The sequence below is a fragment of the Dendrobium catenatum genome, unplaced genomic scaffold (genome assembly GCF_001605985.2).
Source record: "Dendrobium catenatum unplaced genomic scaffold, ASM160598v2 fragScaff_scaffold_925, whole genome shotgun sequence".
NCBI classification, from domain to species: domain Eukaryota; kingdom Viridiplantae; phylum Streptophyta; class Magnoliopsida; order Asparagales; family Orchidaceae; genus Dendrobium; species Dendrobium catenatum.
Genome location: NW_021319387.1, coordinates 389,465 through 403,484, shown reverse-complemented (window position 1 = coordinate 403,484; position 14,020 = coordinate 389,465).

The following is a 14,020-nucleotide window of genomic DNA, read 5'->3' as shown; positions in this document are numbered from 1 at the left end:
TTCAACAGAAATCCAAAAGCAGTAAAGCATTATGTTAATTATGACTTACAATGTTTTCATTAATGATTTCAATGTTTTAATTTCTTCCTATTATGACATTTTAATTGTAAATTAATTTGCATAATTTATTGAGCCTCATAGCTCACCAGTACTTTTCTTACTGGCTGTTGTTATAGGAATAAGAAAAGAATGGAAGATTTGAAAAAGACTGAGTGTAAGTACTTCAATTTTATATGCTAGTTTTAAATATGTTTGTAAGACTAAATGCTTGATCATTCCAATAAATGATTTATTTGATTTTCCTTAGAGGCTCTGTAACTATGTCTTTGATTGAATATTTTTAAATTATTTGTGGCTTCCGTTTGATGTGATGAATGATAATTGTTAGGTGTATTATAAACATTATCAAATGTTTAAAAATATCATATAATCAAATGATAAAATTATTATCTTTAGGTTAGTAATACTCCTAGTATTGTTAAGGTGTACTGTGGGGTGTTACAATTGTGGCCGGTGGCGGCGATCAGTCAGAGATGGTGGTGCTCTACCAACGACAATGGTGGTCGACTACGTCGGTCTATAGTGGTGACAGGCGATGGGCGGCAAGCAGTAGTGACAGGCAGTAGCGGCGGGAATTCTAGTGGCAACAATTGCATTGAATTTTCGGTGTATTTGGAACTCGCCTAACTCTACGGAATTCCAAATAGTCCAAAAAAGATTTAGAGTGTTAATTTCAAATGCATCAAAATTTTATACTGTATTTATTTTACTTCAAAGTTGAAAGAGCAAAAGAATCCCCAGTTTATGCTCTATGATTATATGAGAAAAACCTTATTTTTTTTAACCTCATGTATAAATTCATAAACTATATATTTGACTTAAATATTTTCAAAATTTTGAACCAATTTACATAAAAATGGGATCAACAATTATCATATAGAATTGATCCAAATAGTCATAAATTTTAGGACAAAATTCAAGGCAAATATCTTAGTAAGCCAACATTGCATGTACTTATAACATCCAACACCCTTATCTTTGCTCACCACATCTATAATTTGATAAGGAAATTAAGGAGGGTTACAAGTAGTGGCTCATGGAAAATATTAACAACATGATACTTTACTCATATGCTGAACTTAGACTGAAAAGGCCTCTCTATTTGGTAGCTGTATTGACAATATTAGCAACAACATAGATAATGGGCATTTACATCACTGATCTTGTCAAGAAATATGGCGGAAATTAGGAAAATCACTCTGTTGTGAAAGAAATTATGGGGAAGTCAAGAGAAATGGAGGTGAGGAGAGGAGAACTTGAAGTTAAATTTTGCTTTATATGACTCATAATTCACTTAATTGGCCAAATATATAAAATTTTTATTTTCTTATAGAGCTATGTTTAAAAGATTCTTTTAGATGAACTTACTTTCGCATGTATTTGCAGACTACTTATTGAAGTCAGGCACAAAAGAAATTGATTGGAATTGGTTTGAATCTTGTTCAAACCTTGTTCAAACAAGGTTCAAACCTTTAATCCAATGTACTTCAAACCTAATTTGAACAAGGTTTAAACCTTCTCCTTCACACACAGATACCTTTCCTAGTGAGCTTCATCCATGGTTTAAAATTTTTGTTTTATTATGGTTGAAACCTTACCCTATTTAATCCCAGTTCAAGCTTGATTTGAACCTATTCAAATATAGGTCAAACCGTGTTCAAATCTAATTTGAATTGTATGCAACAAATAGGTATTATTGAGTTTGGATTCTTTGGAATTTAATATAAGCAACATAACATCACAATGATAAACATTAGAACATTGAGTAGAACCAATCAAATGATAATGCCACGCTTAATTACATCACCACAAGAATTAATTACATGTAAATGCTTTACTCTAAGAATTATATTAAATGGGCCCACTTATTAACATCTCATTAGATGGAGATTATGAACATATCATTACAAACTGAAAAGATTATATATCTACATCAAATTCAATTGTACTATTACAAGTATAACAAGAATATAATTGTGGTGCTATCATGAAGGTGGCAGGCACTTTTATAAGTAGCTTGGTCATATTCTTTCACCATACAATCGTTGCATCCACATTGCACCATATCCTTCTCTTGTTTTAAAGGTCTTCTACTTTTCTTGGGACGACCACTCTTTAGCTTCACTACTGTATGTTACACCACAACTTTTTTTTTGTTTCATATGGAGCTTCCTATGTATCCTCATTTCCAATTGTATATATGTTTCCAATAAATGCACTCAGCAATGCTTCCTATGTATGAATATTTGAACCTAACTTATAGTAATTGACACCCTAATTAGCATAATATGGGGAGTTATCTAATCTTGCATCATTCACATTCACATTCACCTAGTCTATTTCCTTTTGTGTTTATGTGGCTCCAACCATTTTTTGTATCATTGAAAATTAATGTGACTCTCAGTCTCTTGATTTTGTTTTCATCACTATTTATTCTTTTGATTTACTATTTTTTTCTTTATCTTTTTTCTCTTGATGTCCTTTTTTGTTGGTTGTAGAGGATAATGGTGTTGGTTCCTTGACCTTGATAATTTTGTGATGCTTTTTTCACTCGCTTATGAAGAGAAACAAACATACTGTGATAAAATATTAAATTGGTGGGATTTAGGCATGTATGTAGGTCAATTAAATGTTGAGTCATGATAAAAAAATTATGTGCTTATTTTTCAGTCATTTACTCTGCCTATAACTATGATAGCAAGATTGACCATGGACCCAAATATTACATCTTGCATGCATTCATTTCTCACTCATTCATATTATGTTCAATTTGTGAAAAAAAAAACTTTCAAAACACACATTTAGCCTCCATTCCTTTTGGTACTTTATGAACCATCAACTTAGTTTATATTTTATAATTAATTCTAGCAAATTATGCATAGGACAAATAAAATTAAAATCTAGTTCAATGACACTTTTCTCCAAGTAAAAATTCAATAAATCCAAAATTCCTTTTTAGTATTTTTAAAACCATAAACATTTGAAAATATTACATATCATTTTATTTAATTCAAGAAATTAATTTCTCTTGAATTTCTTATATTTTATGACTCTTTTTTCCAACCCTTGTCAATATATAACATATTTTGATTAAAATTCACCTAATCTTCATAAATTAGTTTAAGTTGTAATATTAATGAAATTGTGTTAAGTCAACAAATCTAGCTCAACACTATGATAATTGGCACACATCAATAATTCTAGTGCATTACACGATACTAATTGTAGGAAAAATGGAATTGCATTGTGATTTAATGCGATAAAAGACTCTAAGGCACTTAAAGACCTCCATAATAATCAAAGTCTTAAAAATTAACCATTCAATTTTCAAAACCCTGCTTTTAAAAGCCAAAATTTAAAATGGCATCATTATAACTTATTGAAGTCAAATATTTTAAAATTCATTCATACAAATAATAATATCTAAATTTCTCTTAAAATCAAATTGAGTGCCTTAAACATTCGTAAATACAAGGCCTAAACCTCGATAATATATTCAATTATAACGCGTTAACATCAAATGTAATAGAAAACACTAAAAACTAGCACTAACATTAGGTATACATTAAAGGATACATAAGCATCCCCTGTTATATTTAGTATATGATGGCTATTATTGCATTATGATATATTGTAATGTTTAACAAATATTTTTGTATTGGCATTGCTAATGTAACACCTATCTAATTAGAGCACAATTACACATGTTCTGACTCGGTATGATAAATGTAACCTATTGAATCTCTATGCCTAACATCGCTTGCATTTGTTTGTGAGTGTTTTGTATGCATGTTAGTTCCTGAGTCTATTCTGGAGCAGGTCCCGAGGGTTTGTGTGCATGATTTGAAAAAAAAAAACTTTCCCTTATGGCACCGAGACATTGAACTTTCTATCTTTTTGTCAAAATAATGCAAAGCTGCGCGCTTAGGGCAGCACTGCTACACTGTGCCCTTTAGTGAGGAGGGCTGGGTGTTAGCTTCATATTTTATAAAAATAATATTTTTCCACCAAATTTTTTTGTCAAAACAATTCCCCCCCCCCCCCTTTAGGAAGCTAGCTAGCTAGAGAGAGAGACAGATATAGGATTTGGATGACTTCAGTCTATTTTCTATTGTCAGCTCAGCTCTGAGAATTGTTCGAATCGGGACAAGTTACGTTATATATATCTTAGTTTAAGTGAAAGTTTGTTAAAATCAATATATCACAACTTTTAAAAGTTTTCATCAAATTAAAATTCATAAACACAAAATACATTAAATTATTAAAATCAGAGATAAAACAATGACAACCTACCTTAATATATGCAAAGTTTTCAATTGGATAGACAGGCAAAATTAACTCTAAGACCTCCAAAGCCTAACTTTTCTCTTCTATCCCCTCTCTTTTTTCTTCTATTCCAGATTTCTACTCTCTTGCTTCGTAAAAACGAATGGGAAAATGGAAATGAAATGGAATATAAAAGTTTTGTTAAGTTTTTAAGTGGATAAAGATATTTTTTGGATACAAAGGTAATTATGCAATTTGTTCAATTTTTAGTTTAAAATTTATAAAAATTCCTTTCTCTCTTAAAATTCGAAGCTCCAAAAATTATAAACAAATATCCATAAAATAGCCAAACATGTTTAAAAAACTGAAATAGGTTTGAAAAACAAACACCTAACTGTCCTAGAAAATCTACTTGTGTTGATGCGTCAATTTTCTATGCTTCCTCTAAAATTAGGAAAAAAAATTCTTATAATTTAAGCACAATATATAATATCTATATCATGGAAAAGAATGATTACAAAATTGACTTGTAATGGCTCCTAAAATATCATTTGATTGGATTAAAATATGCACTATTACAACCAAACGCTGTCATATATAATCGAGGTGGAAGATTCATTTCTAGTGTAAGGAGAAAAGAGCAAGAGGCTTTGAATACTAATTTATATTTCAAAACCCCATTTCATCTTCAAGCAAATTATCAGTCCAATCAAACTATTTATACCTTGGATGACTTATCATGAACTTATATTCTTAACTTTGGAGGTAGTCGAAAGGATTATATTCTATTTCAGGAGTTTGCGTGTAATAATAATATTTAAAATTGTATCGAAATGGCACAATATAAGCCTCTTAAGGTTGGTGAGAGGAAGCCCTTAGGATATGAATTGGTTAATCAAACTACTAAGAGGATTTATTAGATTTGAAAATGATTTTATTCTATCTAAGTGCTTGAAGAAGATATTTTGAACCTAAGCATAAAGAGATTGACTTTGAGCTCCAAAAAAAGTTGTGATACTTGACAAAAGTGAAAAACCTTAGCCCTCCTTCATTGGTCCTTTTAAGGTAATTGAGAGAATTGATTGAGTTTCTTATCAATTTGCTATTGGTTTGAGACTTATCGTGTGTATGACATTTTGCAAGACTAATTCATTTTATGCTACATGCATAATGATTATCGTATTATTCAATTTATTTCAAGAAAAAATAAGTTATGAAGATTTACTAGAGAGTATTCTAGATAGTGAGATTTGACAACTTCATCATCAAATTTTTTTCTATTTGTTAGAGTACTCTCATATGAAGAGCCACTATTATTTGTAATAACCCATGTTTTGATCTAGTAAAATAATTTTTTTCCAGAGTTATTATAAATCCAACTTATAAAGCGTGTTCGTCATGACATAAATATTTTAGTAATTCAATCGCACTATTTTTTCCAGAACATTTTTTCATTGATGCAAATCATTAAGAAATTGATTCCTGTCGGCACAAGTGAGGGTTTTTGGATCGTCAGATGTTAGTTTTGAAAACCGATTTCACCATATTTTTTTGAATATGATGTCATATTTTATGGATATTTTTTAAATAATTTTTAATGCCTAACAAAGATTTATATGAAATTTATAATGAAAACTAAATAAATAATATAATTATATTTATATAATAATATTATTTTATTATATAAAAAATCTTTTAGCACTTACCCATTTCATATATGCCAAATCCCTTTAATCTCATTTTAACAGAGAGCACAAAGGGTAAAATGAGAGAAAAATAGAAGAGAGAAAAATGAAATCTGTGATTTGAAGATCATAGAGTGATTTTTGTCAATAGACCATGCCAGGAAATTTGTTCATCTCATTGTAAGAATAATTATCCTTTTTTTTTTAATAATTTTGTCTTTTTAGAATTTGTCTATTTCGTTACCGTAAAATGAGGATAATTTTATATTGATAAAATTTTCACCACATAAAATTTTATATTGATAAAATTTTCACCACATAAAATTTTATATGTTATATAGAGGGATTGAGATTATAAAAGATTTGAGTAATTATTTGATATTTTTTTTTTGTTGAGTGATTTTTAAAAAAACTGTGATTTTTATCAATTTAAAATTTTCATTTGACATCTACAAATAGTATTTTAATCAATTAAAGTTTCAAAATATTGTTATATACGATCTCTGTTAATTTGATTAATTTTTAAAAATATGAATTTATACTTAGCAGGATTTTATGTTACCTATCGTTAGGATATTTTGACACTTTCTAAATTAAGCCCAATTATATTTTATTTACTACAATGCATTAAAAATAAATATGAATATGCGATTGAGTAATATATAGTCATTATTATTATTATTATTATTATTATTATTATTATTATTATTATAGTATTGTGATAATAATGTGTGTGTAGAAGACAAATAAAGATTGATTGACCTGCTTGTGGGAGATTGACTAACTTGCCTATGATTGTGAGCCAATAGATTTTCCTCTAAATACTATGGTTAGGTGTTATACTCTATTGATAGTTTGATACAACAATACAATAATTGTGAGTTATAACTTATAAATAATTATTATTATGCCAAATGGCAAAGAGTGACTACTCTATTTACTAATCCAATTATTACTGACTACTGATTACTAAAAAATAGTGTGAAAGCTATAACTTCTTACTTGTTTAATGTGATTATTGAAATGCATGTTACGGATTCATTATTGTTATATAGCTTTACTGATATTGTATTAATGTATTACCGTCAAACTTTTTCCAATCATCAGACTTCTACCTAACACCAGCCTTCAGCTCGTTGCCAAACTTTTGTCCATCGCCAGACTTTTGTCAATCACCGAATTTCTATCCGACGTCGGACTTCTGTCTGTCACTGGACTATTACCCGTCGCCAGACTTTTGTCAGACTTCTATCCAATGCTAGAATTTCGACCATCATCGGATTTCTATTTGATGCCGGACTTTTTCCTGCTAGACTTCCACCCATCGCCGGACCTTTGTCAGACTTATACCCGACATCAAACTTTCGTCGATCGCCAGATTTCTATTTGACTCTGGACTTATGTATGTCACTAAACTTTTACCCATTGCTGGATTTTCATCAGACTTATATATGACACTGGACTTCCTTCCATCATTGAACTTCTGCTTGACGATGAACTTTTGCCAATTAACAAACTTTTGTCCTTTGTTGTCAGTTGACTACCATCCTTCTGACCTCCTTCATCAACTATGGTCCTTTTGACATTTGTTGTCAACCGACTACGGTCCTTCCAATCTCCATCGTCCGCTAATAACAGTCCTTTTGACCTTCGTCACCCATCGATTATGGTCATTCTGACCTCCTTCATTGATTACAGTCCTTCCGACCTGAATATTCTAGGACGCAACAATTTGGTGTCATCTGTGGAAATGTGGTTCCCGACTTTGGGGGGGGGGTGTTTCCCCGTTGGGGGGGGGGGGGGGGGGGTGCAATTTTTGCTCCAACCTCAAGAGGTCATTCATGTTAACGTCCTGATCTCAGCTATTGATGCATCAATTTCATGAAAGTTAAATATGGATTGGGGGCAACCTTGACTACAACTATGGTCAAGAAGATTCCTCCAACTCTTCTAATATACATGAAAATATCTTAGGATCATAATGCTTCTAATATATTTTAAGCTTTATACATTCCATATATGAACTTTTACTTCTTGGGAAATGTCTTAATCTCGATCTCCAAAAGGTAGTAATGGTCTAAAAATAGAACATTCTTCATCTATAATTTAGGATAGATGTAACATTCGTCCCCTCCCAATCAAGGCAAAATTGATCACAGGGAGATGCGATTTGACCTCTTCCATATAGGATAACGTCATCTAGCAACGCTCTGACATACAACCTCAGATAGGTTAAATATTATATGAGGATGTCAATCAAATAATAAAATCCTTAATTCAAAAAATACATAATCTTTATTGTATCTCAATCACTAGATGATCAATCTCGGGAGAATTCGATCTGACCTCTTCAATATAGGTTAACGTTATCGAGTAGTACTCTAACATATACCATCGGATAGGTCATACATTCTTGGTGATTCTCTCGATCTTTTCCATCTAGGTTAACATCATAAGCAATACTCGATAGACAACATCGGATAAGTCATACATCCTTAGTGGATTCTTTTAATATCTTCCATATAAGTTAATGTCATCGAGCTGAGCTCTAACATACAATCTCGGATAGGCCATATATCCTTGATGGATTCTCTCGACCTCTTTCACACAGGTTAACATAATCGGGCAACACTCTGACATCATCCACACAGGTTAATGTCATCGAGCAACGCTTTGACATACCTCGAATAGGTCATACATCCTTGGTGAATTCTCTCGACCAATTTCATATAGGTTAATACCATTAAACAATGCTTGAATGTGTCTTTTATCTATTTTCTAATGATATTTCCAATAACAATAACAACAACAAATTGAGGAGACTATATGAATACTTGACAACTTAACTAAGATCCTTCTGACTTTCATCGCCTGTCTACTCTCCTTCTAACCATAATCACTTAATTATGTTCTTCCTATAATTATCGCCATTTTATGTGCCCAAATCATCTAAGGCGTCTCTCTCTAATCTTATCTTCCAATGGAGCTACTCCAACCTTATCACGTATATGCTCATTTCAGAACCTATCTCTAAGGGTAAAACCACTCATCCACCTGAGTATCCTCATCTCTGCAACACTATGAACAATAAATCTAAGATATCTAAAACATGTACTCTAATTAACAACTTGCTCTCCCAAAGCCACAATCCCCTCACTAGGTCTAGTACTTCAACTCTCTCTCTAGTCGTATCAACATGAGTAATATCATCAACAAAAAGCGTACACCAAGATACATCCTCTTTCAAATGTTTAATGAAATAATTAAATCTTACAATGGACAAAGTCGATGATTGAGGCGGCGAATGTCGGTAAACTAGGTCGAAGTCCGTTGGGTGAATGGTCAATCTCGGCAATGGCAATGTCAAGCTGAGGCGATGGAGGCGATCTGAAAGAAGAATACACTAAGGCACAATCTCCTCACCATTCTAAGCAAATTTCTACTAAGAAAATTAATCAAAAAATAAAAAACTTATGGTGGAATTTCCTCAAAACTCTGATGTTTCGCCGGCGACGGAGGCAGTGAGCGTCGACACTGTCCGTGGAAGTCCGAACAGTCTCGGCAACGGTGAGACTCGGTGGGGAGACGCTAGGGCGACGAAGGCGAGCGGAGACCTAAACGAAATGACGAAATGAAATAATAAGCAAAAAGGGCTTGGGCGAGAAATAGGGCTTTCACCGATGGATTTTCCAGCGTCTAATCCACCGGAAGCATTTCCATCAGTTTTACGATGGTAATATTTCATTGTGTTTAAAATGACCGGTGTCTTATCCATTGGTAAATACGCCAGGAATTTCTGGCATAAAATGCATCGTATTATATAGTTTGATTTCAGATTATGATGTATATATTAACAAAATCAGCGTCAGAACATTACTAGCTTCATTTTCGCCAGTAATTTCTCCGTAATATTCAAGGCTTTGAAAATCGGACCGGACAATGAACCAGAAAAAGAAGAGGTTAGCAGTTCGATGGTTCGACCGGGGTCGAACTAGATGATTTAATAAATAATTATTATATTTAAAAAATAACCCAATATTTAATTCAATAAGATGATAAAAAATCTATAAGTTTATAATTGACAATATTTGGTCTTCATTTGAGATAGTGTGTTGGCTATTCTCATATAATATAATAAAAAAGGAAGCCGTAGCCTGTAGCTAGTTTTTTTTTTTTTTAAGAAAAACTTGTAGCTAGTTTTGTTTCATATAATATAATAGAAAATGTAGTTGTAGCATATAGCTAAAGTTCTGTTTCATGTAATATAATAAAAAAGGTAGCTATAGCTAGAGTTCTGTGACTTCTGTCCACGCCGCTATCCTAGAGTACTACTCCGACATCTTCTCAGCTTTCATCCTTATATCCTTCTTTTTCCTCCTAGCAACAAAAGCGACATCTCTCCCAGCTTTTACCCGGCGAACCATTACCCAATGGCACCACTCTCGTCTCCTACGGCAGCATGGCGTGGCAGAGGCGTAGAGCTCAATTTCTTTTCTCCCACAACTCCGCCTCCTTGCAGTCGAATAGATCCACAGCGGAGTTGAAGGCCAGGCTCGACCTCATCACTAACGTGAACCATGTGGGAGATGCCGGGGAAGAAGAAACGTCCAAATGAAATGAGTTATACGGCGTGCCGGTTATCAGAAATCAGGACCGGTTCGACGGTTGGGCGGTCGAACCGCCGGTTCGAGTGTTTCAATACTGGTTTTGTGCGAAACCAGTTTTAACATGAACAGTAATCGGCCGGCCGGCTGGTTCACATTCCAATCGGTTGAATCGGCCGGTCCAGTCCGATTTTAAAAGCATTGTAATATCATCGTCGCATAGAGCGCCGATAAAAATGCCATAATTTTTTGATATATTTCTACCGAAATTTTCGACGGTAATCGCCCTTTTTTATATAGTGAACATACAACATTGGATATGTCATACATTTTTAGTTGGTTCTCTTGATCTCTTCTATATATGTTAATGACATCGAGTAGTGCTCTGACATACAATCTCAGATAGGCTATACATCATTGGTAGATTTAATGGACCTCTTCCATAAAGGCAACATCATCAAGTAATGCACTGAGTGAACAACATTCTCTCTAGAAAAATTTTACAAGTGATTGATAAAATCACCACTCATACAAAGACCTTAGCAGATTAAAAAGTCATAAAAGGCACAAGACAAATTTAATCTTGAGGATAAGTTTATTTCAAGTCAGAAATAAGCATTGTGCATTTATAATAATCTCAAATTGATATATAATATCAATGGAGTTACATAAATTTTATATTAAGTTCAAGTATACATTCATTTTTACAAGAAGCTGAAATTAAAAGTATAGTGATATCATCCGTACAAGTTAATGTTATCAAGAAACAAATAACTTAAAATGATCAAATATCCTTGGTGGATGCAAGTGACCTCTTCTCTTCTGCATATTGAAGCATATCCTATAATTTCTTCTTCAAAGAAAGGGATGTTTGATGTTTGCACATATTATAATGGATGCATATTATATTTAATAAAATGCTACTGGACACCCTCATCATCAGCCTTTTGCATTATGTCCGCCATCAACCGTTCACCTCATATCAATTATCATCGATTTCTCGCTCGACTATAATTAGCAGCACACCCTCCAACTGTCTCCTTCAGCTCTCCACCTGGCCGTCGACCACGATCGAATTTCCTCCCGACCATCGATCTCCATCGGACTTCCACCTGATCGTCGATTGCTGTTGGACTTCCCCCCAATCACCGATTGCCGCCACACTTTCCCCTTGCCGCCGATTGTCACCAGATTTCTGCTCAAACATTATCAAAATTCTTCCAATTTACTAAAAACCATTGGTTCTTTTCCCTAATATTATTACCTTTATATCTTTTCAAATCACCCTTACATGAAAGAGGACTTTGCTCTTCATATGTTAAGGACAATTTATTGAGAGAGAAAGCTCTCATCATGACTTTTTCTACACAAAATAGGGTCATTAAAATTTAATAGGGGATGCTACCTATCTAAGATATTGGAATGCCTCTAATATAAGAAGATAATTAAAGGAGAAGAAAAAAGGGAGGAGAAAGCTTCTTCTGCACAAAAGATGGGCACTTAAGCTTGATAGATGATGTCACATATCTCATACAGTGGAATGTCTTTAATATAAGAAGAAACATGAAAGAAAAGATAATTGAAGGAAGCAAAATTTCCTTCCACACTAAAGAGGGCACTGAATTTGGATAAGGATTTCACCTTCAAAAAATAATGGAAAACCTCTAGAGTAAGATGAAAATGGGGGGAGAAATTGAGGGAAAGATTGAAAATTCTAACTTCTGTACAAGAGAGTGGCACTTAATTTGAGTAGGGGATGCCACATACAAAAAATAGTGGAAGGTCTCAATTGTAAGAAAGTTAGAAGAAGAATGGATAAGGAGAAGAAAAATATTTTTTCCCTGCCATAAGAGAGCTATTTATAGGACAAAAAGAGGGGGAAATGGTTTAAAAGTAGAGGGGGGGGGGGAGAGGGGGAAATGGTTTAAAAGGAGGGGGGGGGGGGGATTTTCTATAATTTTGTATAATTTTTTTTAAAATTTTTTCTATGATTTTCTAAAATTTTTTTGGACCCCTAAAAGAAATTTTTGGATTAAAAAAATAAATAAAGAGGCAGGCTACTACAGTCTGACAAAACACATAAAAAAATTTATAAGGACCATGTCTTAAATTTTTTTCCTAACTGCAGCCAGCAGTTAACGACAACTGCTCAGACCGCACGACTAGAGATGGCGTTCTTTTTTGTCGCTGGTGGCCAGCCGGTTCGGGCGCCTAAATTTGTCTGCGCCTATTTTTTTAGCCTGGACAGTCTGAACATGACATTTTTAGGATCACTAAAATCATTTTTTGACGTTCAGGATCCCATTTTGGCACTTTCAGAGCTCAATGAAGCTTCTATGATCAAATTTGAGCAATTTTAAATATTTTGGAAGAAAAATTGCCGATAGTTTTTGCGATTGGATCAATTTAAAATGTTTAGATAAACATTTTAGACTTATGGAGCTTTGACATCCAAAAAATAGGCGGCAGTTGATATATCTTCAGAAAATTATGTTAATCGGGCACGAATCTCGAGGGAAAATTAAGTTGGAAACTTAAAAATAAATTGGAGACCATTTGAACTCCAATTTCAGCAAACTTATAGTCGAACTGAATCTCTTGCAAATACAAACCCAACGACACCGAATTCGACTTAATCTGAGCCTAAATGAGTCCAAATCAAAGACCCAAAGCACATTGGGAAGGTTTAAACCATAATTTGGATTACTAAATAGTTTCCAAACATAACATGCTTACACTCAAATCGAGCAGCTCGACAAGAAGAATCCAACAATTCCAAGATCACCGAATTATGATACCATTAAGACATTCAAATATCTAATAAACGATCCATGATCAAGAGATTTAACATCGGCCGTCCATTCAAACCACTCGTATATCCTTGATCTTCTTCTTATTTATTTGTCATGCCACTCTCATAAAATTATAAATAGTCCCCTCATTTCAAGTGAAAAGGGGATGGAAGAAGGAGATCCAAGAAAAAAAAGAAGGAAGGAGATCCAAGCAGGAAGAGAAGGTAGAGCTCTCTTGCCACCATATTCCTCCTCCACCATTGTTGGACTTCAGCCCGACCACGGACTACCGTGACTAACGCCGAGGCATCTGCTCTGTCACCGACTATCAGCCTGTTACTGGATTTATACCCGATACGGGACTTCCACCCGTCGCTAGATTTCAACCCGATGCCGTACTTTTTTCAGACTTCTACCCGATGACAAACTTCCACTTGTTGTTTGATCTCTTCCAAACGCTGGACTTCTGCTAGTCATCAGACTTTCGTCAGACTTCTACCCAATGCCGAACTTTCATCCATCGTCAGACTTTTTGTCCATCGTCGTAGCTCTGATGGTTGCTTGACTTTTACCAGTCACCGAACTTTCATTGGACTTCTACCCATTGCAAAAC